The sequence below is a fragment of the Triturus cristatus genome, chromosome 8 (assembly GCF_964204655.1).
Source record: "Triturus cristatus chromosome 8, aTriCri1.1, whole genome shotgun sequence".
Classification (NCBI taxonomy): Eukaryota; Metazoa; Chordata; class Amphibia; order Caudata; family Salamandridae; genus Triturus; species Triturus cristatus.
The window spans coordinates 735667699-735693726 of record NC_140591.1 but is presented as its reverse complement, the minus strand read 5'-3'; the positions used below and the strand labels follow the sequence as shown (position 1 = coordinate 735693726).

Sequence of the window (26028 nt, the reverse complement as noted above, 5' to 3'; positions counted from 1 at the left end):
CATGGCAAAACGGCACCTATCAACATTGTAGCCAACACAATATAACAACTGTTTCTGCCCGGTTTCGAACCGGGGACCTTTCGCGTGTGAGGCGAACGTGATAACCACTACACTACAGAAACAGATACCTACAGTTGATTTTTCTGTAATGAAACTGCTCCGAACTGGCTATTCCATGGGCCTCTGGCTTTAGATTTCTTTCATGCAACCTGCCCGACATCCCTAGCTGAACGCTCGTACATGCCATGCAAGACCAGATGTTTGGTATTAGCTCAGACTGGGCAGGGCTGAAGCATGAGACTCTAGCAAAGAATTATCCACTACTGCAAAGAAAAAATTGATGTTGGTTTTGAAACGCAAACTTCAAAACAACTTGAAAAGAGTACCAAGAAAAGGGCTCGTCCGGGATTTGAACCCGGGACCTCTCGCACCCAAAGCGAGAATCATACCCCTAGACCAACGAGCCCTCAAAATCCTCTTACCTCTCAAAAGCTAATACCGGCTCTAAGCCCGCAATGAAGATCATGCTGGTATCTTTATGATGCTTGGTCTGTGAATACGCATGAAAGTCAGTCTCAACTTACCCTTTCTCAAACGATAGCACTATCATTTACAAGTGTCTCCTTTTATTCCGTCCCAGCTTTGGACACGTCTTACAGGAAGTCAGCCCTTATTTATATATTTCTTCAGTGGCTGAAGCTTAATGAGAAAGAGTAACAAGTTGTTCATAACAACATAAGAAACACATTGTGCATTTTCTCTCAAATACTCCTTCACTTTGTGCCAAAAGAAATACCAAGGTGAATACCTAGGCCACAGATTCAAGCTAAAGATCTTCCTGCTGAATGCAAGGCGCATTAAAAACTGCATATCGCTGGACTAAAGCATTCCTTGCATAGCCTCTAACATCATAACATAACTGAGCTGCTAGCAGCAAGCTAACCAATACCTTTCTGAAATGAGAATGACATGTGCTTATCTGCTCAATCAGTGCTCAATCAGGCTCGATCAGGCGAGATTTAGAAAAGGTGGAAAGGGTCCAAGTGGATGCCCCTTCCTTTTTAGGGTGGGTCCTGCTGACTATCATAGGATTGCTTGTAAAAGTGGCCAGGGTCAGAGGAAAAGCTGCCAACACTTCTTAGCGTTCTCTATAGATGCAGCCATTTTCTGTGACTGTAATTTCGGCCTTTTCCCAGAAGTCTCTATTCTGCCTATGCAAATTAACAAAAGCAGTGCTTATTCCTCACTTGCTCAAATGTCCTTCCTGTCCAGAAAGCTCTGATTAAGCATGCTTATTTTCTTTTTCTGGGATATTTTAAATTGTTTCGCTGTCCAGTCTGTGGCAGTAGAAAGCTGCTTATGATGCCAGGTTTTGATGAATCCCCAAGGTACAAGTACAGAGGAATATATCAGTCTCTAGGATATGGAACTTTTAGCTAACACATCACAATATGTGATGCTTGCCAAGAAAACACTACATTCTGGAGCGCTGATGATCAGAACATTCTGCTCCTGAAGGATAGAAAAGACAGCTTGATTGAAATAAAGTCTGTTTATATTGACGCTCTCTCTCTCCCTATATATACATACATGCATACACACACACACACAGGTATGTCATGCATTTCTTCAGATTTGTTTCAACCATTTACCATTTATTGGAGAATCCCTACTTTTCAAGTGACTGCAAATGAAGTCATCTCTGGCACTTTTTGTGCAAAGTAAGAGACACACATGACACCTTTTTATAAAAGTCATCGGTTTCTTTGTTACTGTGTACTTTCAAAGCATGGGGCTTTCACACGTCAGGTAAACCTGATTACCACTACACAACAAAAGCAGATGCAGCTTTCTTATCTATGTCGTGATAGAACAGTTGTGAATTGAGTAGAAGAAGGGCCCTGATGTGATACTTATTACATGCAGCCTGTAAGATAGTCAAACATGCAGGCTAGGAAGGAAGATGCAAATATCAATGTATTAGAAAAACACCTAAAGGCGAGTGATATGCTTTCATTCATGCATGGCTAGGAAAAATCGCCATACTGTTGCAAACATTCTTACACCACCAACTGGAAATAAATGATTCTGACATTAAACGTAAAGGTGACAATGCATTTGTATCATCACCCTGAGAAGGATCATCTTGGAATTGAGCCGAGGGCCTCTGCACTCAAAGCCAGAAACACTCCACTAAAATAAGATTCCTGTTGGTGCCAACAATTCTCCATGTTAATGCTTGTTCTAGGTGAGCAGTGAACCGATTGCAGGGCTCTTTTGAAAGCAAGGTCTGAGAACCAACAGATACATCCACACGCCGATTACTTTAGTGTTTTGAGAGAATTCCCTTTCTTGGAACGAGATTGCATGAAATAATCTTCAGGGCTTGGACAATTCCATGGCAAAACGGCACCTATCAACATTGTAGCCAACACAATATAACAACTGTTTCTGCCCGGTTTCGAACCGGGGACCTTTCGCGTGTGAGGCGAACGTGATAACCACTACACTACAGAAACAGATACCTACAGTTGATTTTTCTGTAATGAAACTGCTCCGAACTGGCTATTCCATGGGCCTCTGGCTTTAGATTTCTTTCATGCAACCTGCCCGACATCCCTAGCTGAACGCTCGTACATGCCATGCAAGACCAGATGTTTGGTATTAGCTCAGACTGGGCAGGGCTGAAGCATGAGACTCTAGCAAAGAATTATCCACTACTGCAAAGAAAAAATTGATGTTGGTTTTGAAACGCAAACTTCAAAACAACTTGAAAAGAGTACCAAGAAAAGGGCTCGTCCGGGATTTGAACCCGGGACCTCTCGCACCCAAAGCGAGAATCATACCCCTAGACCAACGAGCCCTCAAAATCCTCTTACCTCTCAAAAGCTAATACCGGCTCTAAGCCCGCAATGAAGATCATGCTGGTATCTTTATGATGCTTGGTCTGTGAATACGCATGAAAGTCAGTCTCAACTTACCCTTTCTCAAACGATAGCACTATCATTTACAAGTGTCTCCTTTTATTCCGTCCCAGCTTTGGACACGTCTTACAGGAAGTCAGCCCTTATTTATATATTTCTTCAGTGGCTGAAGCTTAATGAGAAAGAGTAACAAGTTGTTCATAACAACATAAGAAACACATTGTGCATTTTCTCTTAAATACTCCTTCACTTTGTGCCAAAAGAAATACCAAGGTGAATACCTAGGCCACAGATTCAAGCTAAAGATCTTCCTGCTGAATGCAAGGCGCATTAAAAACTGCATATCGCTGGACTAAAGCATTCCTTGCATAGCCTCTAACATCATAACATAACTGAGCTGCTAGCAGCAAGCTAACCAATACCTTTCTGAAATGAGAATGACATGTGCTTATCTGCTCAATCAGTGCTCAATCAGGCTCGATCAGGCGAGATTTAGAAAAGGTGGAAAGGGTCCAAGTGGATGCCCCTTCCTTTTTAGGGTGGGTCCTGCTGACTATCATAGGATTGCTTGTAAAAGTGGCCAGGGTCAGAGGAAAAGCTGCCAACACTTCTTAGCGTTCTCTATAGATGCAGCCATTTTCTGTGACTGTAATTTCGGCCTTTTCCCAGAAGTCTCTATTCTGCCTATGCAAATTAACAAAAGCAGTGCTTATTCCTCACTTGCTCAAATGTCCTTCCTGTCCAGAAAGCTCTGATTAAGCATGCTTATTTTCTTTTTCTGGGATATTTTAAATTGTTTCGCTGTCCAGTCTGTGGCAGTAGAAAGCTGCTTATGATGCCAGGTTTTGATGAATCCCCAATGTACAAGTACAGAGGAATATATCAGTCTCTAGGATATGGAACTTTTAGCTAACACATCACAATATGTGATGCTTGCCAAGAAAACACTACATTCTGGAGCGCTGATGATCAGAACATTCTGCTCCTGAAGGATAGAAAAGACAGCTTGATTGAAATAAAGTCTGTTTATATTGACGCTCTCTCTCTCCCTATATATACATACATGCATACACACACACACACACAGGTATGTCATGCATTTCTTCAGATTTGTTTCAACCATTTACCATTTATTGGAGAATCCCTACTTTTCAAGTGACTGCAAATGAAGTCATCTCTGGCACTTTTTGTGCAAAGTAAGAGACACACATGACACCTTTTTATAAAAGTCATCGGTTTCTTTGTTACTGTGTACTTTCAAAGCATGGGGCTTTCACACGTCAGGTAAACCTGATTACCACTACACAACAAAAGCAGATGCAGCTTTCTTATCTATGTCGTGATAGAACAGTTGTGAATTGAGTAGAAGAAGGGCCCTGATGTGATACTTATTACATGCAGCCTGTAAGATAGTCAAACATGCAGGCTAGGAAGGAAGATGCAAATATCAATGTATTAGAAAAACACCTAAAGGCGAGTGATATGCTTTCATTCATGCATGGCTAGGAAAAATCGCCATACTGTTGCAAACATTCTTACACCACCAACTGGAAATAAATGATTCTGACATTAAACGTAAAGGTGACAATGCATTTGTATCATCACCCTGAGAAGGATCATCTTGGAATTGAGCCGAGGGCCTCTGCACTCAAAGCCAGAAACACTCCACTAAAATAAGATTCCTGTTGGTGCCAACAATTCTCCATGTTAATGCTTGTTCTAGGTGAGCAGTGAACCGATTGCAGGGCTCTTTTGAAAGCAAGGTCTGAGAACCAACAGATACATCCACACGCCGATTACTTTAGTGTTTTGAGAGAATTCCCTTTCTTGGAACGAGATTGCATGAAATAATCTTCAGGGCTTGGACAATTCCATGGCAAAACGGCACCTATCAACATTGTAGCCAACACAATATAACAACTGTTTCTGCCCGGTTTCGAACCGGGGACCTTTCGCGTGTGAGGCGAACGTGATAACCACTACACTACAGAAACAGATACCTACAGTTGATTTTTCTGTAATGAAACTGCTCCGAACTGGCTATTCCATGGGCCTCTGGCTTTAGATTTCTTTCATGCAACCTGCCCGACATCCCTAGCTGAACGCTCGTACATGCCATGCAAGACCAGATGTTTGGTATTAGCTCAGACTGGGCAGGGCTGAAGCATGAGACTCTAGCAAAGAATTATCCACTACTGCAAAGAAAAAATTGATGTTGGTTTTGAAACGCAAACTTCAAAACAACTTGAAAAGAGTACCAAGAAAAGGGCTCGTCCGGGATTTGAACCCGGGACCACTCGCACCCAAAGCGAGAATCATACCCCTAGACCAACGAGCCCTCAAAATCCTCTTACCTCTCAAAAGCTAATACCGGCTCTAAGCCCGCAATGAAGATCATGCTGGTATCTTTATGATGCTTGGTCTGTGAATACGCATGAAAGTCAGTCTCAACTTACCCTTTCTCAAACGATAGCACTATCATTTACAAGTGTCTCCTTTTATTCCGTCCCAGCTTTGGACACGTCTTACAGGAAGTCAGCCCTTATTTATATATTTCTTCAGTGGCTGAAGCTTAATGAGAAAGAGTAACAAGTTGTTCATAACAACATAAGAAACACATTGTGCATTTTCTCTTAAATACTCCTTCACTTTGTGCCAAAAGAAATACCAAGGTGAATACCTAGGCCACAGATTCAAGCTAAAGATCTTCCTGCTGAATGCAAGGCGCATTAAAAACTGCATATCGCTGGACTAAAGCATTCCTTGCATAGCCTCTAACATCATAACATAACTGAGCTGCTAGCAGCAAGCTAACCAATACCTTTCTGAAATGAGAATGACATGTGCTTATCTGCTCAATCAGTGCTCAATCAGGCTCGATCAGGCGAGATTTAGAAAAGGTGGAAAGGGTCCAAGTGGATGCCCCTTCCTTTTTAGGGTGGGTCCTGCTGACTATCATAGGATTGCTTGTAAAAGTGGCCAGGGTCAGAGGAAAAGCTGCCAACACTTCTTAGCGTTCTCTATAGATGCAGCCATTTTCTGTGACTGTAATTTCGGCCTTTTCCCAGAAGTCTCTATTCTGCCTATGCAAATTAACAAAAGCAGTGCTTATTCCTCACTTGCTCAAATGTCCTTCCTGTCCAGAAAGCTCTGATTAAGCATGCTTATTTTCTTTTTCTGGGATATTTTAAATTGTTTCGCTGTCCAGTCTGTGGCAGTAGAAAGCTGCTTATGATGCCAGGTTTTGATGAATCCCCAAGGTACAAGTACAGAGGAATATATCAGTCTCTAGGATATGGAACTTTTAGCTAACACATCACAATATGTGATGCTTGCCAAGAAAACACTACATTCTGGAGCGCTGATGATCAGAACATTCTGCTCCTGAAGGATAGAAAAGACAGCTTGATTGAAATAAAGTCTGTTTATATTGACGCTCTCTCTCTCCCTATATATACATACATGCATACACACACACACACAGGTATGTCATGCATTTCTTCAGATTTGTTTCAACCATTTACCATTTATTGGAGAATCCCTACTTTTCAAGTGACTGCAAATGAAGTCATCTCTGGCACTTTTTGTGCAAAGTAAGAGACACACATGACACCTTTTTATAAAAGTCATCGGTTTCTTTGTTACTGTGTACTTTCAAAGCATGGGGCTTTCACACGTCAGGTAAACCTGATTACCACTACACAACAAAAGCAGATGCAGCTTTCTTATCTATGTCGTGATAGAACAGTTGTGAATTGAGTAGAAGAAGGGCCCTGATGTGATACTTATTACATGCAGCCTGTAAGATAGTCAAACATGCAGGCTAGGAAGGAAGATGCAAATATCAATGTATTAGAAAAACACCTAAAGGCGAGTGATATGCTTTCATTCATGCATGGCTAGGAAAAATCGCCATACTGTTGCAAACATTCTTACACCACCAACTGGAAATAAATGATTCTGACATTAAACGTAAAGGTGACAATGCATTTGTATCATCACCCTGAGAAGGATCATCTTGGAATTGAGCCGAGGGCCTCTGCACTCAAAGCCAGAAACACTCCACTAAAATAAGATTCCTGTTGGTGCCAACAATTCTCCATGTTAATGCTTGTTCTAGGTGAGCAGTGAACCGATTGCAGGGCTCTTTTGAAAGCAAGGTCTGAGAACCAACAGATACATCCACACGCCGATTACTTTAGTGTTTTGAGAGAATTCCCTTTCTTGGAACGAGATTGCATGAAATAATCTTCAGGGCTTGGACAATTCCATGGCAAAACGGCACCTATCAACATTGTAGCCAACACAATATAACAACTGTTTCTGCCCGGTTTCGAACCGGGGACCTTTCGCGTGTGAGGCGAACGTGATAACCACTACACTACAGAAACAGATACCTACAGTTGATTTTTCTGTAATGAAACTGCTCCGAACTGGCTATTCCATGGGCCTCTGGCTTTAGATTTCTTTCATGCAACCTGCCCGACATCCCTAGCTGAACGCTCGTACATGCCATGCAAGACCAGATGTTTGGTATTAGCTCAGACTGGGCAGGGCTGAAGCATGAGACTCTAGCAAAGAATTATCCACTACTGCAAAGAAAAAATTGATGTTGGTTTTGAAACGCAAACTTCAAAACAACTTGAAAAGAGTACCAAGAAAAGGGCTCGTCCGGGATTTGAACCCGGGACCTCTCGCACCCAAAGCGAGAATCATACCCCTAGACCAACGAGCCCTCAAAATCCTCTTACCTCTCAAAAGCTAATACCGGCTCTAAGCCCGCAATGAAGATCATGCTGGTATCTTTATGATGCTTGGTCTGTGAATACGCATGAAAGTCAGTCTCAACTTACCCTTTCTCAAACGATAGCACTATCATTTACAAGTGTCTCCTTTTATTCCGTCCCAGCTTTGGACACGTCTTACAGGAAGTCAGCCCTTATTTATATATTTCTTCAGTGGCTGAAGCTTAATGAGAAAGAGTAACAAGTTGTTCATAACAACATAAGAAACACATTGTGCATTTTCTCTTAAATACTCCTTCACTTTGTGCCAAAAGAAATACCAAGGTGAATACCTAGGCCACAGATTCAAGCTAAAGATCTTCCTGCTGAATGCAAGGCGCATTAAAAACTGCATATCGCTGGACTAAAGCATTCCTTGCATAGCCTCTAACATCATAACATAACTGAGCTGCTAGCAGCAAGCTAACCAATACCTTTCTGAAATGAGAATGACATGTGCTTATCTGCTCAATCAGTGCTCAATCAGGCTCGATCAGGCGAGATTTAGAAAAGGTGGAAAGGGTCCAAGTGGATGCCCCTTCCTTTTTAGGGTGGGTCCTGCTGACTATCATAGGATTGCTTGTAAAAGTGGCCAGGGTCAGAGGAAAAGCTGCCAACACTTCTTAGCGTTCTCTATAGATGCAGCCATTTTCTGTGACTGTAATTTCGGCCTTTTCCCAGAAGTCTCTATTCTGCCTATGCAAATTAACAAAAGCAGTGCTTATTCCTCACTTGCTCAAATGTCCTTCCTGTCCAGAAAGCTCTGATTAAGCATGCTTATTTTCTTTTTCTGGGATATTTTAAATTGTTTCGCTGTCCAGTCTGTGGCAGTAGAAAGCTGCTTATGATGCCAGGTTTTGATGAATCCCCAAGGTACAAGTACAGAGGAATATATCAGTCTCTAGGATATGGAACTTTTAGCTAACACATCACAATATGTGATGCTTGCCAAGAAAACACTACATTCTGGAGCGCTGATGATCAGAACATTCTGCTCCTGAAGGATAGAAAAGACAGCTTGATTGAAATAAAGTCTGTTTATATTGACGCTCTCTCTCTCCCTATATATACATACATGCATACACACACACACACAGGTATGTCATGCATTTCTTCAGATTTGTTTCAACCATTTACCATTTATTGGAGAATCCCTACTTTTCAAGTGACTGCAAATGAAGTCATCTCTGGCACTTTTTGTGCAAAGTAAGAGACACACATGACACCTTTTTATAAAAGTCATCGGTTTCTTTGTTACTGTGTACTTTCAAAGCATGGGGCTTTCACACGTCAGGTAAACCTGATTACCACTACACAACAAAAGCAGATGCAGCTTTCTTATCTATGTCGTGATAGAACAGTTGTGAATTGAGTAGAAGAAGGGCCCTGATGTGATACTTATTACATGCAGCCTGTAAGATAGTCAAACATGCAGGCTAGGAAGGAAGATGCAAATATCAATGTATTAGAAAAACACCTAAAGGCGAGTGATATGCTTTCATTCATGCATGGCTAGGAAAAATCGCCATACTGTTGCAAACATTCTTACACCACCAACTGGAAATAAATGATTCTGACATTAAACGTAAAGGTGACAATGCATTTGTATCATCACCCTGAGAAGGATCATCTTGGAATTGAGCCGAGGGCCTCTGCACTCAAAGCCAGAAACACTCCACTAAAATAAGATTCCTGTTGGTGCCAACAATTCTCCATGTTAATGCTTGTTCTAGGTGAGCAGTGAACCGATTGCAGGGCTCTTTTGAAAGCAAGGTCTGAGAACCAACAGATACATCCACACGCCGATTACTTTAGTGTTTTGAGAGAATTCCCTTTCTTGGAACGAGATTGCATGAAATAATCTTCAGGGCTTGGACAATTCCATGGCAAAACGGCACCTATCAACATTGTAGCCAACACAATATAACAACTGTTTCTGCCCGGTTTCGAACCGGGGACCTTTCGCGTGTGAGGCGAACGTGATAACCACTACACTACAGAAACAGATACCTACAGTTGATTTTTCTGTAATGAAACTGCTCCGAACTGGCTATTCCATGGGCCTCTGGCTTTAGATTTCTTTCATGCAACCTGCCCGACATCCCTAGCTGAACGCTCGTACATGCCATGCAAGACCAGATGTTTGGTATTAGCTCAGACTGGGCAGGGCTGAAGCATGAGACTCTAGCAAAGAATTATCCACTACTGCAAAGAAAAAATTGATGTTGGTTTTGAAACGCAAACTTCAAAACAACTTGAAAAGAGTACCAAGAAAAGGGCTCGTCCGGGATTTGAACCCGGGACCTCTCGCACCCAAAGCGAGAATCATACCCCTAGACCAACGAGCCCTCAAAATCCTCTTACCTCTCAAAAGCTAATACCGGCTCTAAGCCCGCAATGAAGATCATGCTGGTATCTTTATGATGCTTGGTCTGTGAATACGCATGAAAGTCAGTCTCAACTTACCCTTTCTCAAACGATAGCACTATCATTTACAAGTGTCTCCTTTTATTCCGTCCCAGCTTTGGACACGTCTTACAGGAAGTCAGCCCTTATTTATATATTTCTTCAGTGGCTGAAGCTTAATGAGAAAGAGTAACAAGTTGTTCATAACAACATAAGAAACACATTGTGCATTTTCTCTTAAATACTCCTTCACTTTGTGCCAAAAGAAATACCAAGGTGAATACCTAGGCCACAGATTCAAGCTAAAGATCTTCCTGCTGAATGCAAGGCGCATTAAAAACTGCATATCGCTGGACTAAAGCATTCCTTGCATAGCCTCTAACATCATAACATAACTGAGCTGCTAGCAGCAAGCTAACCAATACCTTTCTGAAATGAGAATGACATGTGCTTATCTGCTCAATCAGTGCTCAATCAGGCTCGATCAGGCGAGATTTAGAAAAGGTGGAAAGGGTCCAAGTGGATGCCCCTTCCTTTTTAGGGTGGGTCCTGCTGACTATCATAGGATTGCTTGTAAAAGTGGCCAGGGTCAGAGGAAAAGCTGCCAACACTTCTTAGCGTTCTCTATAGATGCAGCCATTTTCTGTGACTGTAATTTCGGCCTTTTCCCAGAAGTCTCTATTCTGCCTATGCAAATTAACAAAAGCAGTGCTTATTCCTCACTTGCTCAAATGTCCTTCCTGTCCAGAAAGCTCTGATTAAGCATGCTTATTTTCTTTTTCTGGGATATTTTAAATTGTTTCGCTGTCCAGTCTGTGGCAGTAGAAAGCTGCTTATGATGCCAGGTTTTGATGAATCCCCAATGTACAAGTACAGAGGAATATATCAGTCTCTAGGATATGGAACTTTTAGCTAACACATCACAATATGTGATGCTTGCCAAGAAAACACTACATTCTGGAGCGCTGATGATCAGAACATTCTGCTCCTGAAGGATAGAAAAGACAGCTTGATTGAAATAAAGTCTGTTTATATTGACGCTCTCTCTCTCCCTATATATACATACATGCATACACACACACACACACAGGTATGTCATGCATTTCTTCAGATTTGTTTCAACCATTTACCATTTATTGGAGAATCCCTACTTTTCAAGTGACTGCAAATGAAGTCATCTCTGGCACTTTTTGTGCAAAGTAAGAGACACACATGACACCTTTTTATAAAAGTCATCGGTTTCTTTGTTACTGTGTACTTTCAAAGCATGGGGCTTTCACACGTCAGGTAAACCTGATTACCACTACACAACAAAAGCAGATGCAGCTTTCTTATCTATGTCGTGATAGAACAGTTGTGAATTGAGTAGAAGAAGGGCCCTGATGTGATACTTATTACATGCAGCCTGTAAGATAGTCAAACATGCAGGCTAGGAAGGAAGATGCAAATATCAATGTATTAGAAAAACACCTAAAGGCGAGTGATATGCTTTCATTCATGCATGGCTAGGAAAAATCGCCATACTGTTGCAAACATTCTTACACCACCAACTGGAAATAAATGATTCTGACATTAAACGTAAAGGTGACAATGCATTTGTATCATCACCCTGAGAAGGATCATCTTGGAATTGAGCCGAGGGCCTCTGCACTCAAAGCCAGAAACACTCCACTAAAATAAGATTCCTGTTGGTGCCAACAATTCTCCATGTTAATGCTTGTTCTAGGTGAGCAGTGAACCGATTGCAGGGCTCTTTTGAAAGCAAGGTCTGAGAACCAACAGATACATCCACACGCCGATTACTTTAGTGTTTTGAGAGAATTCCCTTTCTTGGAACGAGATTGCATGAAATAATCTTCAGGGCTTGGACAATTCCATGGCAAAACGGCACCTATCAACATTGTAGCCAACACAATATAACAACTGTTTCTGCCCGGTTTCGAACCGGGGACCTTTCGCGTGTGAGGCGAACGTGATAACCACTACACTACAGAAACAGATACCTACAGTTGATTTTTCTGTAATGAAACTGCTCCGAACTGGCTATTCCATGGGCCTCTGGCTTTAGATTTCTTTCATGCAACCTGCCCGACATCCCTAGCTGAACGCTCGTACATGCCATGCAAGACCAGATGTTTGGTATTAGCTCAGACTGGGCAGGGCTGAAGCATGAGACTCTAGCAAAGAATTATCCACTACTGCAAAGAAAAAATTGATGTTGGTTTTGAAACGCAAACTTCAAAACAACTTGAAAAGAGTACCAAGAAAAGGGCTCGTCCGGGATTTGAACCCGGGACCACTCGCACCCAAAGCGAGAATCATACCCCTAGACCAACGAGCCCTCAAAATCCTCTTACCTCTCAAAAGCTAATACCGGCTCTAAGCCCGCAATGAAGATCATGCTGGTATCTTTATGATGCTTGGTCTGTGAATACGCATGAAAGTCAGTCTCAACTTACCCTTTCTCAAACGATAGCACTATCATTTACAAGTGTCTCCTTTTATTCCGTCCCAGCTTTGGACACGTCTTACAGGAAGTCAGCCCTTATTTATATATTTCTTCAGTGGCTGAAGCTTAATGAGAAAGAGTAACAAGTTGTTCATAACAACATAAGAAACACATTGTGCATTTTCTCTTAAATACTCCTTCACTTTGTGCCAAAAGAAATACCAAGGTGAATACCTAGGCCACAGATTCAAGCTAAAGATCTTCCTGCTGAATGCAAGGCGCATTAAAAACTGCATATCGCTGGACTAAAGCATTCCTTGCATAGCCTCTAACATCATAACATAACTGAGCTGCTAGCAGCAAGCTAACCAATACCTTTCTGAAATGAGAATGACATGTGCTTATCTGCTCAATCAGTGCTCAATCAGGCTCGATCAGGCGAGATTTAGAAAAGGTGGAAAGGGTCCAAGTGGATGCCCCTTCCTTTTTAGGGTGGGTCCTGCTGACTATCATAGGATTGCTTGTAAAAGTGGCCAGGGTCAGAGGAAAAGCTGCCAACACTTCTTAGCGTTCTCTATAGATGCAGCCATTTTCTGTGACTGTAATTTCGGCCTTTTCCCAGAAGTCTCTATTCTGCCTATGCAAATTAACAAAAGCAGTGCTTATTCCTCACTTGCTCAAATGTCCTTCCTGTCCAGAAAGCTCTGATTAAGCATGCTTATTTTCTTTTTCTGGGATATTTTAAATTGTTTCGCTGTCCAGTCTGTGGCAGTAGAAAGCTGCTTATGATGCCAGGTTTTGATGAATCCCCAAGGTACAAGTACAGAGGAATATATCAGTCTCTAGGATATGGAACTTTTAGCTAACACATCACAATATGTGATGCTTGCCAAGAAAACACTACATTCTGGAGCGCTGATGATCAGAACATTCTGCTCCTGAAGGATAGAAAAGACAGCTTGATTGAAATAAAGTCTGTTTATATTGACGCTCTCTCTCTCCCTATATATACATACATGCATACACACACACACACAGGTATGTCATGCATTTCTTCAGATTTGTTTCAACCATTTACCATTTATTGGAGAATCCCTACTTTTCAAGTGACTGCAAATGAAGTCATCTCTGGCACTTTTTGTGCAAAGTAAGAGACACACATGACACCTTTTTATAAAAGTCATCGGTTTCTTTGTTACTGTGTACTTTCAAAGCATGGGGCTTTCACACGTCAGGTAAACCTGATTACCACTACACAACAAAAGCAGATGCAGCTTTCTTATCTATGTCGTGATAGAACAGTTGTGAATTGAGTAGAAGAAGGGCCCTGATGTGATACTTATTACATGCAGCCTGTAAGATAGTCAAACATGCAGGCTAGGAAGGAAGATGCAAATATCAATGTATTAGAAAAACACCTAAAGGCGAGTGATATGCTTTCATTCATGCATGGCTAGGAAAAATCGCCATACTGTTGCAAACATTCTTACACCACCAACTGGAAATAAATGATTCTGACATTAAACGTAAAGGTGACAATGCATTTGTATCATCACCCTGAGAAGGATCATCTTGGAATTGAGCCGAGGGCCTCTGCACTCAAAGCCAGAAACACTCCACTAAAATAAGATTCCTGTTGGTGCCAACAATTCTCCATGTTAATGCTTGTTCTAGGTGAGCAGTGAACCGATTGCAGGGCTCTTTTGAAAGCAAGGTCTGAGAACCAACAGATACATCCACACGCCGATTACTTTAGTGTTTTGAGAGAATTCCCTTTCTTGGAACGAGATTGCATGAAATAATCTTCAGGGCTTGGACAATTCCATGGCAAAACGGCACCTATCAACATTGTAGCCAACACAATATAACAACTGTTTCTGCCCGGTTTCGAACCGGGGACCTTTCGCGTGTGAGGCGAACGTGATAACCACTACACTACAGAAACAGATACCTACAGTTGATTTTTCTGTAATGAAACTGCTCCGAACTGGCTATTCCATGGGCCTCTGGCTTTAGATTTCTTTCATGCAACCTGCCCGACATCCCTAGCTGAACGCTCGTACATGCCATGCAAGACCAGATGTTTGGTATTAGCTCAGACTGGGCAGGGCTGAAGCATGAGACTCTAGCAAAGAATTATCCACTACTGCAAAGAAAAAATTGATGTTGGTTTTGAAACGCAAACTTCAAAACAACTTGAAAAGAGTACCAAGAAAAGGGCTCGTCCGGGATTTGAACCCGGGACCACTCGCACCCAAAGCGAGAATCATACCCCTAGACCAACGAGCCCTCAAAATCCTCTTACCTCTCAAAAGCTAATACCGGCTCTAAGCCCGCAATGAAGATCATGCTGGTATCTTTATGATGCTTGGTCTGTGAATACGCATGAAAGTCAGTCTCAACTTACCCTTTCTCAAACGATAGCACTATCATTTACAAGTGTCTCCTTTTATTCCGTCCCAGCTTTGGACACGTCTTACAGGAAGTCAGCCCTTATTTATATATTTCTTCAGTGGCTGAAGCTTAATGAGAAAGAGTAACAAGTTGTTCATAACAACATAAGAAACACATTGTGCATTTTCTCTTAAATACTCCTTCACTTTGTGCCAAAAGAAATACCAAGGTGAATACCTAGGCCACAGATTCAAGCTAAAGATCTTCCTGCTGAATGCAAGGCGCATTAAAAACTGCATATCGCTGGACTAAAGCATTCCTTGCATAGCCTCTAACATCATAACATAACTGAGCTGCTAGCAGCAAGCTAACCAATACCTTTCTGAAATGAGAATGACATGTGCTTATCTGCTCAATCAGTGCTCAATCAGGCTCGATCAGGCGAGATTTAGAAAAGGTGGAAAGGGTCCAAGTGGATGCCCCTTCCTTTTTAGGGTGGGTCCTGCTGACTATCATAGGATTGCTTGTAAAAGTGGCCAGGGTCAGAGGAAAAGCTGCCAACACTTCTTAGCGTTCTCTATAGATGCAGCCATTTTCTGTGACTGTAATTTCGGCCTTTTCCCAGAAGTCTCTATTCTGCCTATGCAAATTAACAAAAGCAGTGCTTATTCCTCACTTGCTCAAATGTCCTTCCTGTCCAGAAAGCTCTGATTAAGCATGCTTATTTTCTTTTTCTGGGATATTTTAAATTGTTTCGCTGTCCAGTCTGTGGCAGTAGAAAGCTGCTTATGATGCCAGGTTTTGATGAATCCCCAAGGTACAAGTACAGAGGAATATATCAGTCTCTAGGATATGGAACTTTTAGCTAACACATCACAATATGTGATGCTTGCCAAGAAAACACTACATTCTGGAGCGCTGATGATCAGAACATTCTGCTCCTGAAGGATAGAAAAGACAGCTTGATTGAAATAAAGTCTGTTTATATTGACGCTCTCTCTCTCCCTATATATACATACATGCATACACACACACACACAGGTATGTCATGCATTTCTTCAGATTTGTTTCAACCATTTACCATTTATTGGAGAATCCCTACTTTTCAAGTGACTGCAAATGAAGTCATCTCTGGCACTTTTTGTGCAAAGTAAGAGACACACATGACACCTTTTTATAAAAGTCATCGGTTTCTTTGTTACTGTGTACTTTCAAAGCATGGGGCTTTCACACGTCAGGTAAACCTGATTACCACTACACAACAAAAGCAGATGCAGCTTTCTTATCTATGTCGTGATAGAACAGTTGTGAATTGAGTAGAAGAAGGGCCCTGATGTGATACTTATTACATGCAGCCTGTAAGATAGTCAAACATGCAGGCTAGGAAGGAAGATGCAAATATCAATGTATTAGAAAAACACCTAAAGGCGAGTGATATGCTTTCATTCATGCATGGCTAGGAAAAATCGCCATACTGTTGCAAACATTCTTACACCACCAACTGGAAATAAATGATTCTGACATTAAACGTAAAGGTGACAATGCATTTGTATCATCACCCTGAGAAGGATCATCTTGGAATTGAGCCGAGGGCCTCTGCACTCAAAGCCAGAAACACTCCACTAAAATAAGATTCCTGTTGGTGCCAACAATTCTCCATGTTAATGCTTGTTCTAGGTGAGCAGTGAACCGATTGCAGGGCTCTTTTGAAAGCAAGGTCTGAGAACCAACAGATACATCCACACGCCGATTACTTTAGTGTTTTGAGAGAATTCCCTTTCTTGGAACGAGATTGCATGAAATAATCTTCAGGGCTTGGACAATTCCATGGCAAAACGGCACCTATCAACATTGTAGCCAACACAATATAACAACTGTTTCTGCCCGGTTTCGAACCGGGGACCTTTCGCGTGTGAGGCGAACGTGATAACCACTACACTACAGAAACAGATACCTACAGTTGATTTTTCTGTAATGAAACTGCTCCGAACTGGCTATTCCATGGGCCTCTGGCTTTAGATTTCTTTCATGCAACCTGCCCGACATCCCTAGCTGAACGCTCGTACATGCCATGCAAGACCAGATGTTTGGTATTAGCTCAGACTGGGCAGGGCTGAAGCATGAGACTCTAGCAAAGAATTATCCACTACTGCAAAGAAAAAATTGATGTTGGTTTTGAAACGCAAACTTCAAAACAACTTGAAAAGAGTACCAAGAAAAGGGCTCGTCCGGGATTTGAACCCGGGACCTCTCGCACCCAAAGCGAGAATCATACCCCTAGACCAACGAGCCCTCAAAATCCTCTTACCTCTCAAAAGCTAATACCGGCTCTAAGCCCGCAATGAAGATCATGCTGGTATCTTTATGATGCTTGGTCTGTGAATACGCATGAAAGTCAGTCTCAACTTACCCTTTCTCAAACGATAGCACTATCATTTACAAGTGTCTCCTTTTATTCCGTCCCAGCTTTGGACACGTCTTACAGGAAGTCAGCCCTTATTTATATATTTCTTCAGTGGCTGAAGCTTAATGAGAAAGAGTAACAAGTTGTTCATAACAACATAAGAAACACATTGTGCATTTTCTCTTAAATACTCCTTCACTTTGTGCCAAAAGAAATACCAAGGTGAATACCTAGGCCACAGATTCAAGCTAAAGATCTTCCTGCTGAATGCAAGGCGCATTAAAAACTGCATATCGCTGGACTAAAGCATTCCTTGCATAGCCTCTAACATCATAACATAACTGAGCTGCTAGCAGCAAGCTAACCAATACCTTTCTGAAATGAGAATGACATGTGCTTATCTGCTCAATCAGTGCTCAATCAGGCTCGATCAGGCGAGATTTAGAAAAGGTGGAAAGGGTCCAAGTGGATGCCCCTTCCTTTTTAGGGTGGGTCCTGCTGACTATCATAGGATTGCTTGTAAAAGTGGCCAGGGTCAGAGGAAAAGCTGCCAACACTTCTTAGCGTTCTCTATAGATGCAGCCATTTTCTGTGACTGTAATTTCGGCCTTTTCCCAGAAGTCTCTATTCTGCCTATGCAAATTAACAAAAGCAGTGCTTATTCCTCACTTGCTCAAATGTCCTTCCTGTCCAGAAAGCTCTGATTAAGCATGCTTATTTTCTTTTTCTGGGATATTTTAAATTGTTTCGCTGTCCAGTCTGTGGCAGTAGAAAGCTGCTTATGATGCCAGGTTTTGATGAATCCCCAATGTACAAGTACAGAGGAATATATCAGTCTCTAGGATATGGAACTTTTAGCTAACACATCACAATATGTGATGCTTGCCAAGAAAACACTACATTCTGGAGCGCTGATGATCAGAACATTCTGCTCCTGAAGGATAGAAAAGACAGCTTGATTGAAATAAAGTCTGTTTATATTGACGCTCTCTCTCTCCCTATATATACATACATGCATACACACACACACACAGGTATGTCATGCATTTCTTCAGATTTGTTTCAACCATTTACCATTTATTGGAGAATCCCTACTTTTCAAGTGACTGCAAATGAAGTCATCTCTGGCACTTTTTGTGCAAAGTAAGAGACACACATGACACCTTTTTATAAAAGTCATCGGTTTCTTTGTTACTGTGTACTTTCAAAGCATGGGGCTTTCACACGTCAGGTAAACCTGATTACCACTACACAACAAAAGCAGATGCAGCTTTCTTATCTATGTCGTGATAGAACAGTTGTGAATTGAGTAGAAGAAGGGCCCTGATGTGATACTTATTACATGCAGCCTGTAAGATAGTCAAACATGCAGGCTAGGAAGGAAGATGCAAATATCAATGTATTAGAAAAACACCTAAAGGCGAGTGATATGCTTTCATTCATGCATGGCTAGGAAAAATCGCCATACTGTTGCAAACATTCTTACACCACCAACTGGAAATAAATGATTCTGACATTAAACGTAAAGGTGACAATGCATTTGTATCATCACCCTGAGAAGGATCATCTTGGAATTGAGCCGAGGGCCTCTGCACTCAAAGCCAGAAACACTCCACTAAAATAAGATTCCTGTTGGTGCCAACAATTCTCCATGTTAATGCTTGTTCTAGGTGAGCAGTGAACCGATTGCAGGGCTCTTTTGAAAGCAAGGTCTGAGAACCAACAGATACATCCACACGCCGATTACTTTAGTGTTTTGAGAGAATTCCCTTTCTTGGAACGAGATTGCATGAAATAATCTTCAGGGCTTGGACAATTCCATGGCAAAACGGCACCTATCAACATTGTAGCCAACACAATATAACAACTGTTTCTGCCCGGTTTCGAACCGGGGACCTTTCGCGTGTGAGGCGAACGTGATAACCACTACACTACAGAAACAGATACCTACAGTTGATTTTTCTGTAATGAAACTGCTCCGAACTGGCTATTCCATGGGCCTCTGGCTTTAGATTTCTTTCATGCAACCTGCCCGACATCCCTAGCTGAACGCTCGTACATGCCATGCAAGACCAGATGTTTGGTATTAGCTCAGACTGGGCAGGGCTGAAGCATGAGACTCTAGCAAAGAATTATCCACTACTGCAAAGAAAAAATTGATGTTGGTTTTGAAACGCAAACTTCAAAACAACTTGAAAAGAGTACCAAGAAAAGGGCTCGTCCGGGATTTGAACCCGGGACCTCTCGCACCCAAAGCGAGAATCATACCCCTAGACCAACGAGCCCTCAAAATCCTCTTACCTCTCAAAAGCTAATACCGGCTCTAAGCCCGCAATGAAGATCATGCTGGTATCTTTATGATGCTTGGTCTGTGAATACGCATGAAAGTCAGTCTCAACTTACCCTTTCTCAAACGATAGCACTATCATTTACAAGTGTCTCCTTTTATTCCGTCCCAGCTTTGGACACGTCTTACAGGAAGTCAGCCCTTATTTATATATTTCTTCAGTGGCTGAAGCTTAATGAGAAAGAGTAACAAGTTGTTCATAACAACATAAGAAACACATTGTGCATTTTCTCTCAAATACTCCTTCACTTTGTGCCAAAAGAAATACCAAGGTGAATACCTAGGCCACAGATTCAAGCTAAAGATCTTCCTGCTGAATGCAAGGCGCATTAAAAACTGCATATCGCTGGACTAAAGCATTCCTTGCATAGCCTCTAACATCATAACATAACTGAGCTGCTAGCAGCAAGCTAACCAATACCTTTCTGAAATGAGAATGACATGTGCTTATCTGCTCAATCAGTGCTCAATCAGGCTCGATCAGGCGAGATTTAGAAAAGGTGGAAAGGGTCCAAGTGGATGCCCCTTCCTTTTTAGGGTGGGTCCTGCTGACTATCATAGGATTGCTTGTAAAAGTGGCCAGGGTCAGAGGAAAAGCTGCCAACACTTCTTAGCGTTCTCTATAGATGCAGCCATTTTCTGTGACTGTAATTTCGGCCTTTTCCCAGAAGTCTCTATTCTGCCTATGCAAATTAACAAAAGCAGTGCTTATTCCTCACTTGCTCAAATGTCCTTCCTGTCCAGAAAGCTCTGATTAAGCATGCTTATTTTCTTTTTCTGGGATATTTTAAATTGTTTCGCTGTCCAGTCTGTGGCAGTAGAAAGCTGCTTATGATGCCAGGTTTTGATGAATCCCCAAGGTACAAGTACAGAGGAATATATCAGTCTCTAGGATATGGAACTTTTAGCTAACACATCACAATATGTGATGCTTGCCAAGAAAACACTACATTCTGGAGCGCTGATGATCAGAACATTCTGCTCCTGAAGGATAGAAAAGACAGCTTGATTGAAATAAAGTCTGTTTATATTGACGCTCTCTCTCTCCCTATATATACATACATGCATACACACACACACACAGGTATGTCATGCATTTCTTCAGATTTGTTTCAACCATTTACCATTTATTGGAGAATCCCTACTTTTCAAGTGACTGCAAATGAAGTCATCTCTGGCACTTTTTGTGCAAAGTAAGAGACACACATGACACCTTTTTATAAAAGTCATCGGTTTCTTTGTTACTGTGTACTTTCAAAGCATGGGGCTTTCACACGTCAGGTAAACCTGATTACCACTACACAACAAAAGCAGATGCAGCTTTCTTATCTATGTCGTGATAGAACAGTTGTGAATTGAGTAGAAGAAGGGCCCTGATGTGATACTTATTACATGCAGCCTGTAAGATAGTCAAACATGCAGGCTAGGAAGGAAGATGCAAATATCAATGTATTAGAAAAACACCTAAAGGCGAGTGATATGCTTTCATTCATGCATGGCTAGGAAAAATCGCCATACTGTTGTAAACATTCTTACACCACCAACTGGAAATAAATGATTCTGACATTAAACGTAAAGGTGACAATGCATTTGTATCATCACCCTGAGAAGGATCATCTTGGAATTGAGCCGAGGGCCTCTGCACTCAAAGCCAGAAACACTCCACTAAAATAAGATTCCTGTTGGTGCCAACAATTCTCCATGTTAATGCTTGTTCTAGGTGAGCAGTGAACCGATTGCAGGGCTCTTTTGAAAGCAAGGTCTGAGAACCAACAGATACATCCACACGCCGATTACTTTAGTGTTTTGAGAGAATTCCCTTTCTTGGAACGAGATTGCATGAAATAATCTTCAGGGCTTGGACAATTCCATGGCAAAACGGCACCTATCAACATTGTAGCCAACACAATATAACAACTGTTTCTGCCCGGTTTCGAACCGGGGACCTTTCGCGTGTGAGGCGAACGTGATAACCACTACACTACAGAAACAGATACCTACAGTTGATTTTTCTGTAATGAAACTGCTCCGAACTGGCTATTCCATGGGCCTCTGGCTTTAGATTTCTTTCATGCAACCTGCCCGACATCCCTAGCTGAACGCTCGTACATGCCATGCAAGACCAGATGTTTGGTATTAGCTCAGACTGGGCAGGGCTGAAGCATGAGACTCTAGCAAAGAATTATCCACTACTGCAAAGAAAAAATTGATGTTGGTTTTGAAACGCAAACTTCAAAACAACTTGAAAAGAGTACCAAGAAAAGGGCTCGTCCGGGATTTGAACCCGGGACCTCTCGCACCCAAAGCGAGAATCATACCCCTCGACCAACGAGCCCTCAAAATCCTCTTACCTCTCAAAAGCTAATACCGGCTCTAAGCCCGCAATGAAGATCATGCTGGTATCTTTATGATGCTTGGTCTGTGAATACGCATGAAAGTCAGTCTCAACTTACCCTTTCTCAAACGATAGCACTATCATTTACAAGTGTCTCCTTTTATTCCGTCCCAGCTTTGGACACGTCTTACAGGAAGTCAGCCCTTATTTATATATTTCTTCAGTGGCTGAAGCTTAATGAGAAAGAGTAACAAGTTGTTCATAACAACATAAGAAACACATTGTGCATTTTCTCTTAAATACTCCTTCACTTTGTGCCAAAAGAAATACCAAGGTGAATACCTAGGCCACAGATTCAAGCTAAAGATCTTCCTGCTGAATGCAAGGCGCAATAAAAACTGCATATCGCTGGACTAAAGCATTCCTTGCATAGCCTCTAACATCATAACATAACTGAGCTGCTAGCAGCAAGCTAACCAATACCTTTCTGAAATGAGAATGACATGTGCTTATCTGCTCAATCAGTGCTCAATCAGGCTCAATCAGGCGAGATTTAGAAAAGGTGGAAAGGGTCCAAGTGGATGCCCCTTCCTTTTTAGGGTGGGTCCTGCTGACTATCATAGGATTGCTTGTAAAAGTGGCCAGGGTCAGAGGAAAAGCTGCCAACACTTCTTAGCGTTCTCTATAGATGCAGCCATTTTCTGTGACTGTAATTTCGGCCTTTTCCCAGAAGTCTCTATTCTGCCTATGCAAATTAACAAAAGCAGTGCTTATTCCTCACTTGCTCAAATGTCCTTCCTGTCCAGAAAGCTCTGATTAAGCATGCTTATTTTCTTTTTCTGGGATATTTTAAATTGTTTCGCTGTCCAGTCTGTGGCAGTAGAAAGCTGCTTATGATGCCAGGTTTTGATGAATCCCCAAGGTACAAGTACAGAGGAATATATCAGTCTCTAGGATATGGAACTTTTAGCTAACACATCACAATATGTGATGCTTGCCAAGAAAACACTACATTCTGGAGCGCTGATGATCAGAACATTCTGCTCCTGAAGGATAGAAAAGACAGCTTGATTGAAATAAAGTCTGTTTATATTGACGCTCTCTCTCTCCCTATATATACATACATGCATACACACACACACACAGGTATGTCATGCATTTCTTCAGATTTGTTTCAACCATTTACCATTTATTGGAGAATCCCTACTTTTCAAGTGACTGCAAATGAAGTCATCTCTGGCACTTTTTGTGCAAAGTAAGAGACACACATGACACCTTTTTATAAAAGTCATCGGTTTCTTTGTTACTGTGTACTTTCAAAGCATGGGGCTTTCACACGTCAGGTAAACCTGATTACCACTACACAACAAAAGCAGATGCAGCTTTCTTATCTATGTCGTGATAGAACAGTTGTGAATTGAGTAGAAGAAGGGCTCTGATGTGATACTTATTACATGCAGCCTGTAAGATAGTCAAACATGCAGGCTAGGAAGGAAGATGCAAATATCAATGTATTAGAAAAACACCTAAAGGCGAGTGATATGCTTTCATTCATGCATGGCTAGGAAAAATCGCCATACTGTTGCAAACATTCTTACACCACCAACTGGAAATAAATGATTCTGACATTAAACGTAAAGGTGACAATGCATTTGTATCATCACCCTGAGAAGGATCATCTTGGAATTGAGCCGAGGGCCTCTGCACTCAAAGCCAGAAACACTCCACTAAAATAAGATTCCTGTTGGTGCCAACAATTCTCCATGTTAATGCTTGTTCTAGGTGAGCAGTGAACCGATTGCAGGGCTCTTTTGAAAGCAAGGTCTGAGAACCAACAGATACATCCACACGCCGATTACTTTAGTGTTTTGAGAGAATTCCCTTTCTTGGAACGAGATTGCATGAAATAATCTTCAGGGCTTGGACAATTCCATGGCAAAACGGCACCTATCAACATTGTAGCCAACACAATATAACAACTGTTTCTGCCCGGTTTCGAACCGGGGACCTTTCGCGTGTGAGGCGAACGTGATAACCACTACACTACAGAAACAGATACCTACAGTTGATTTTTCTGTAATGAAACTGCTCCGAACTGGCTATTCCATGGGCCTCTGGCTTTAGATTTCTTTCATGCAACCTGCCCGACATCCCTAGCTGAACGCTCGTACATGCCATGCAAGACCAGATGTTTGGTATTAGCTCAGACTGGGCAGGGCTGAAGCATGAGACTCTAGCAAAGAATTATCCACTACTGCAAAGAAAAAATTGATGTTGGTTTTGAAACGCAAACTTCAAAACAACTTGAAAAGAGTACCAAGAAAAGGGCTCGTCCGGGATTTGAACCCGGGACCTCTCGCACCCAAAGCGAGAATCATACCCCTAGACCAACGAGCCCTCAAAATCCTCTTACCTCTCAAAAGCTAATACCGGCTCTAAGCCCGCAATGAAGATCATCCTGGTATCTTTATGATGCTTGGTCTGTGAATACGCATGAAAGTCAGTCTCAACTTACCCTTTCTCAAACGATAGCACTATCATTTACAAGTGTCTCCTTTTATTCCGTCCCAGCTTTGGACACGTCTTACAGGAAGTCAGCCCTTATTTATATATTTCTTCAGTGGCTGAAGCTTAATGAGAAAGAGTAACAAGTTGTTCATAACAACATAAGAAACACATTGTGCATTTTCTCTCAAATACTCCTTCACTTTGTGCCAAAAGAAATACCAAGGTGAATACCTAGGCCACAGATTCAAGCTAAAGATCTTCCTGCTGAATGCAAGGCGCATTAAAAACTGCATATCGCTGGACTAAAGCATTCCTTGCATAGCCTCTAACATCATAACATAACTGAGCTGCTAGCAGCAAGCTAACCAATACCTTTCTGAAATGAGAATGACATGTGCTTATCTGCTCAATCAGTGCTCAATCAGGCTCGATCAGGCGAGATTTAGAAAAGGTGGAAAGGGTCCAAGTGGATGCCCCTTCCTTTTTAGGGTGGGTCCTGCTGACTATCATAGGATTGCTTGTAAAAGTGGCCAGGGTCAGAGGAAAAGCTGCCAACACTTCTTAGCGTTCTCTATAGATGCAGCCATTTTCTGTGACTGTAATTTCGGCCTTTTCCCAGAAGTCTCTATTCTGCCTATGCAAATTAACAAAAGCAGTGCTTATTCCTCACTTGCTCAAATGTCCTTCCTGTCCAGAAAGCTCTGATTAAGCATGCTTATTTTCTTTTTCTGGGATATTTTAAATTGTTTCGCTGTCCAGTCTGTGGCAGTAGAAAGCTGCTTATGATGCCAGGTTTTGATGAATCCCCAAGGTACAAGTACAGAGGAATATATCAGTCTCTAGGATATGGAACTTTTAGCTAACACATCACAATATGTGATGCTTGCCAAGAAAACACTACATTCTGGAGCGCTGATGATCAGAACATTCTGCTCCTGAAGGATAGAAAAGACAGCTTGATTGAAATAAAGTCTGTTTATATTGACGCTCTCTCTCTCCCTATATATACATACATGCATACACACACACACACAGGTATGTCATGCATTTCTTCAGATTTGTTTCAACCATTTACCATTTATTGGAGAATCCCTACTTTTCAAGTGACTGCAAATGAAGTCATCTCTGGCACTTTTTGTGCAAAGTAAGAGACACACATGACACCTTTTTATAAAAGTCATCGGTTTCTTTGTTACTGTGTACTTTCAAAGCATGGGGCTTTCACACGTCAGGTAAACCTGATTACCACTACACAACAAAAGCAGATGCAGCTTTCTTATCTATGTCGTGATAGAACAGTTGTGAATTGAGTAGAAGAAGGGCCCTGATGTGATACTTATTACATGCAGCCTGTAAGATAGTCAAACATGCAGGCTAGGAAGGAAGATGCAAATATCAATGTATTAGAAAAACACCTAAAGGCGAGTGATATGCTTTCATTCATGCATGGCTAGGAAAAATCGCCATACTGTTGCAA

General features: G+C 41.8%; 18 non-coding genes across 18 annotated transcripts; all 18 read right to left on the bottom strand.

Annotated features, from left to right (window-relative positions):
* Positions 1-49: 49 nt before the first annotated feature.
* TRNAV-CAC (transfer RNA valine (anticodon CAC)) lies at positions 50-122 on the bottom strand. Its single transcript has one exon. It is a non-coding gene; the product is annotated as a tRNA-Val (tRNA).
* A 272-nt stretch (positions 123-394) lies between these two features.
* TRNAP-UGG (transfer RNA proline (anticodon UGG)) lies at positions 395-466 on the bottom strand. The gene has a single exon. It is a non-coding gene; the product is annotated as a tRNA-Pro (tRNA).
* Positions 467-2446: 1980 nt separating this feature from the next.
* On the bottom strand, positions 2447-2519 carry TRNAV-CAC (transfer RNA valine (anticodon CAC)). Its single transcript has one exon. It is a non-coding gene; the product is annotated as a tRNA-Val (tRNA).
* Positions 2520-2791: 272 nt separating this feature from the next.
* On the bottom strand, positions 2792-2863 carry TRNAP-UGG (transfer RNA proline (anticodon UGG)). Its single transcript has one exon. It is a non-coding gene; the product is annotated as a tRNA-Pro (tRNA).
* A 1982-nt stretch (positions 2864-4845) lies between these two features.
* TRNAV-CAC (transfer RNA valine (anticodon CAC)) lies at positions 4846-4918 on the bottom strand. The gene has a single exon. It is a non-coding gene; the product is annotated as a tRNA-Val (tRNA).
* A 2324-nt stretch (positions 4919-7242) lies between these two features.
* TRNAV-CAC (transfer RNA valine (anticodon CAC)) lies at positions 7243-7315 on the bottom strand. Its single transcript has one exon. It is a non-coding gene; the product is annotated as a tRNA-Val (tRNA).
* A 272-nt stretch (positions 7316-7587) lies between these two features.
* Positions 7588-7659, bottom strand: TRNAP-UGG (transfer RNA proline (anticodon UGG)). Its single transcript has one exon. It is a non-coding gene; the product is annotated as a tRNA-Pro (tRNA).
* Positions 7660-9639: 1980 nt separating this feature from the next.
* TRNAV-CAC (transfer RNA valine (anticodon CAC)) lies at positions 9640-9712 on the bottom strand. The gene has a single exon. It is a non-coding gene; the product is annotated as a tRNA-Val (tRNA).
* A 272-nt stretch (positions 9713-9984) lies between these two features.
* On the bottom strand, positions 9985-10056 carry TRNAP-UGG (transfer RNA proline (anticodon UGG)). The gene has a single exon. It is a non-coding gene; the product is annotated as a tRNA-Pro (tRNA).
* Positions 10057-12038: 1982 nt separating this feature from the next.
* Positions 12039-12111, bottom strand: TRNAV-CAC (transfer RNA valine (anticodon CAC)). The gene has a single exon. It is a non-coding gene; the product is annotated as a tRNA-Val (tRNA).
* A 2324-nt stretch (positions 12112-14435) lies between these two features.
* Positions 14436-14508, bottom strand: TRNAV-CAC (transfer RNA valine (anticodon CAC)). Its single transcript has one exon. It is a non-coding gene; the product is annotated as a tRNA-Val (tRNA).
* Positions 14509-16832: 2324 nt separating this feature from the next.
* TRNAV-CAC (transfer RNA valine (anticodon CAC)) lies at positions 16833-16905 on the bottom strand. The gene has a single exon. It is a non-coding gene; the product is annotated as a tRNA-Val (tRNA).
* A 272-nt stretch (positions 16906-17177) lies between these two features.
* TRNAP-UGG (transfer RNA proline (anticodon UGG)) lies at positions 17178-17249 on the bottom strand. The gene has a single exon. It is a non-coding gene; the product is annotated as a tRNA-Pro (tRNA).
* A 1980-nt stretch (positions 17250-19229) lies between these two features.
* Positions 19230-19302, bottom strand: TRNAV-CAC (transfer RNA valine (anticodon CAC)). The gene has a single exon. It is a non-coding gene; the product is annotated as a tRNA-Val (tRNA).
* A 272-nt stretch (positions 19303-19574) lies between these two features.
* TRNAP-UGG (transfer RNA proline (anticodon UGG)) lies at positions 19575-19646 on the bottom strand. Its single transcript has one exon. It is a non-coding gene; the product is annotated as a tRNA-Pro (tRNA).
* Positions 19647-21626: 1980 nt separating this feature from the next.
* TRNAV-CAC (transfer RNA valine (anticodon CAC)) lies at positions 21627-21699 on the bottom strand. Its single transcript has one exon. It is a non-coding gene; the product is annotated as a tRNA-Val (tRNA).
* Positions 21700-24023: 2324 nt separating this feature from the next.
* On the bottom strand, positions 24024-24096 carry TRNAV-CAC (transfer RNA valine (anticodon CAC)). The gene has a single exon. It is a non-coding gene; the product is annotated as a tRNA-Val (tRNA).
* A 272-nt stretch (positions 24097-24368) lies between these two features.
* Positions 24369-24440, bottom strand: TRNAP-UGG (transfer RNA proline (anticodon UGG)). The gene has a single exon. It is a non-coding gene; the product is annotated as a tRNA-Pro (tRNA).
* Positions 24441-26028: the final 1588 nt, after the last annotated feature.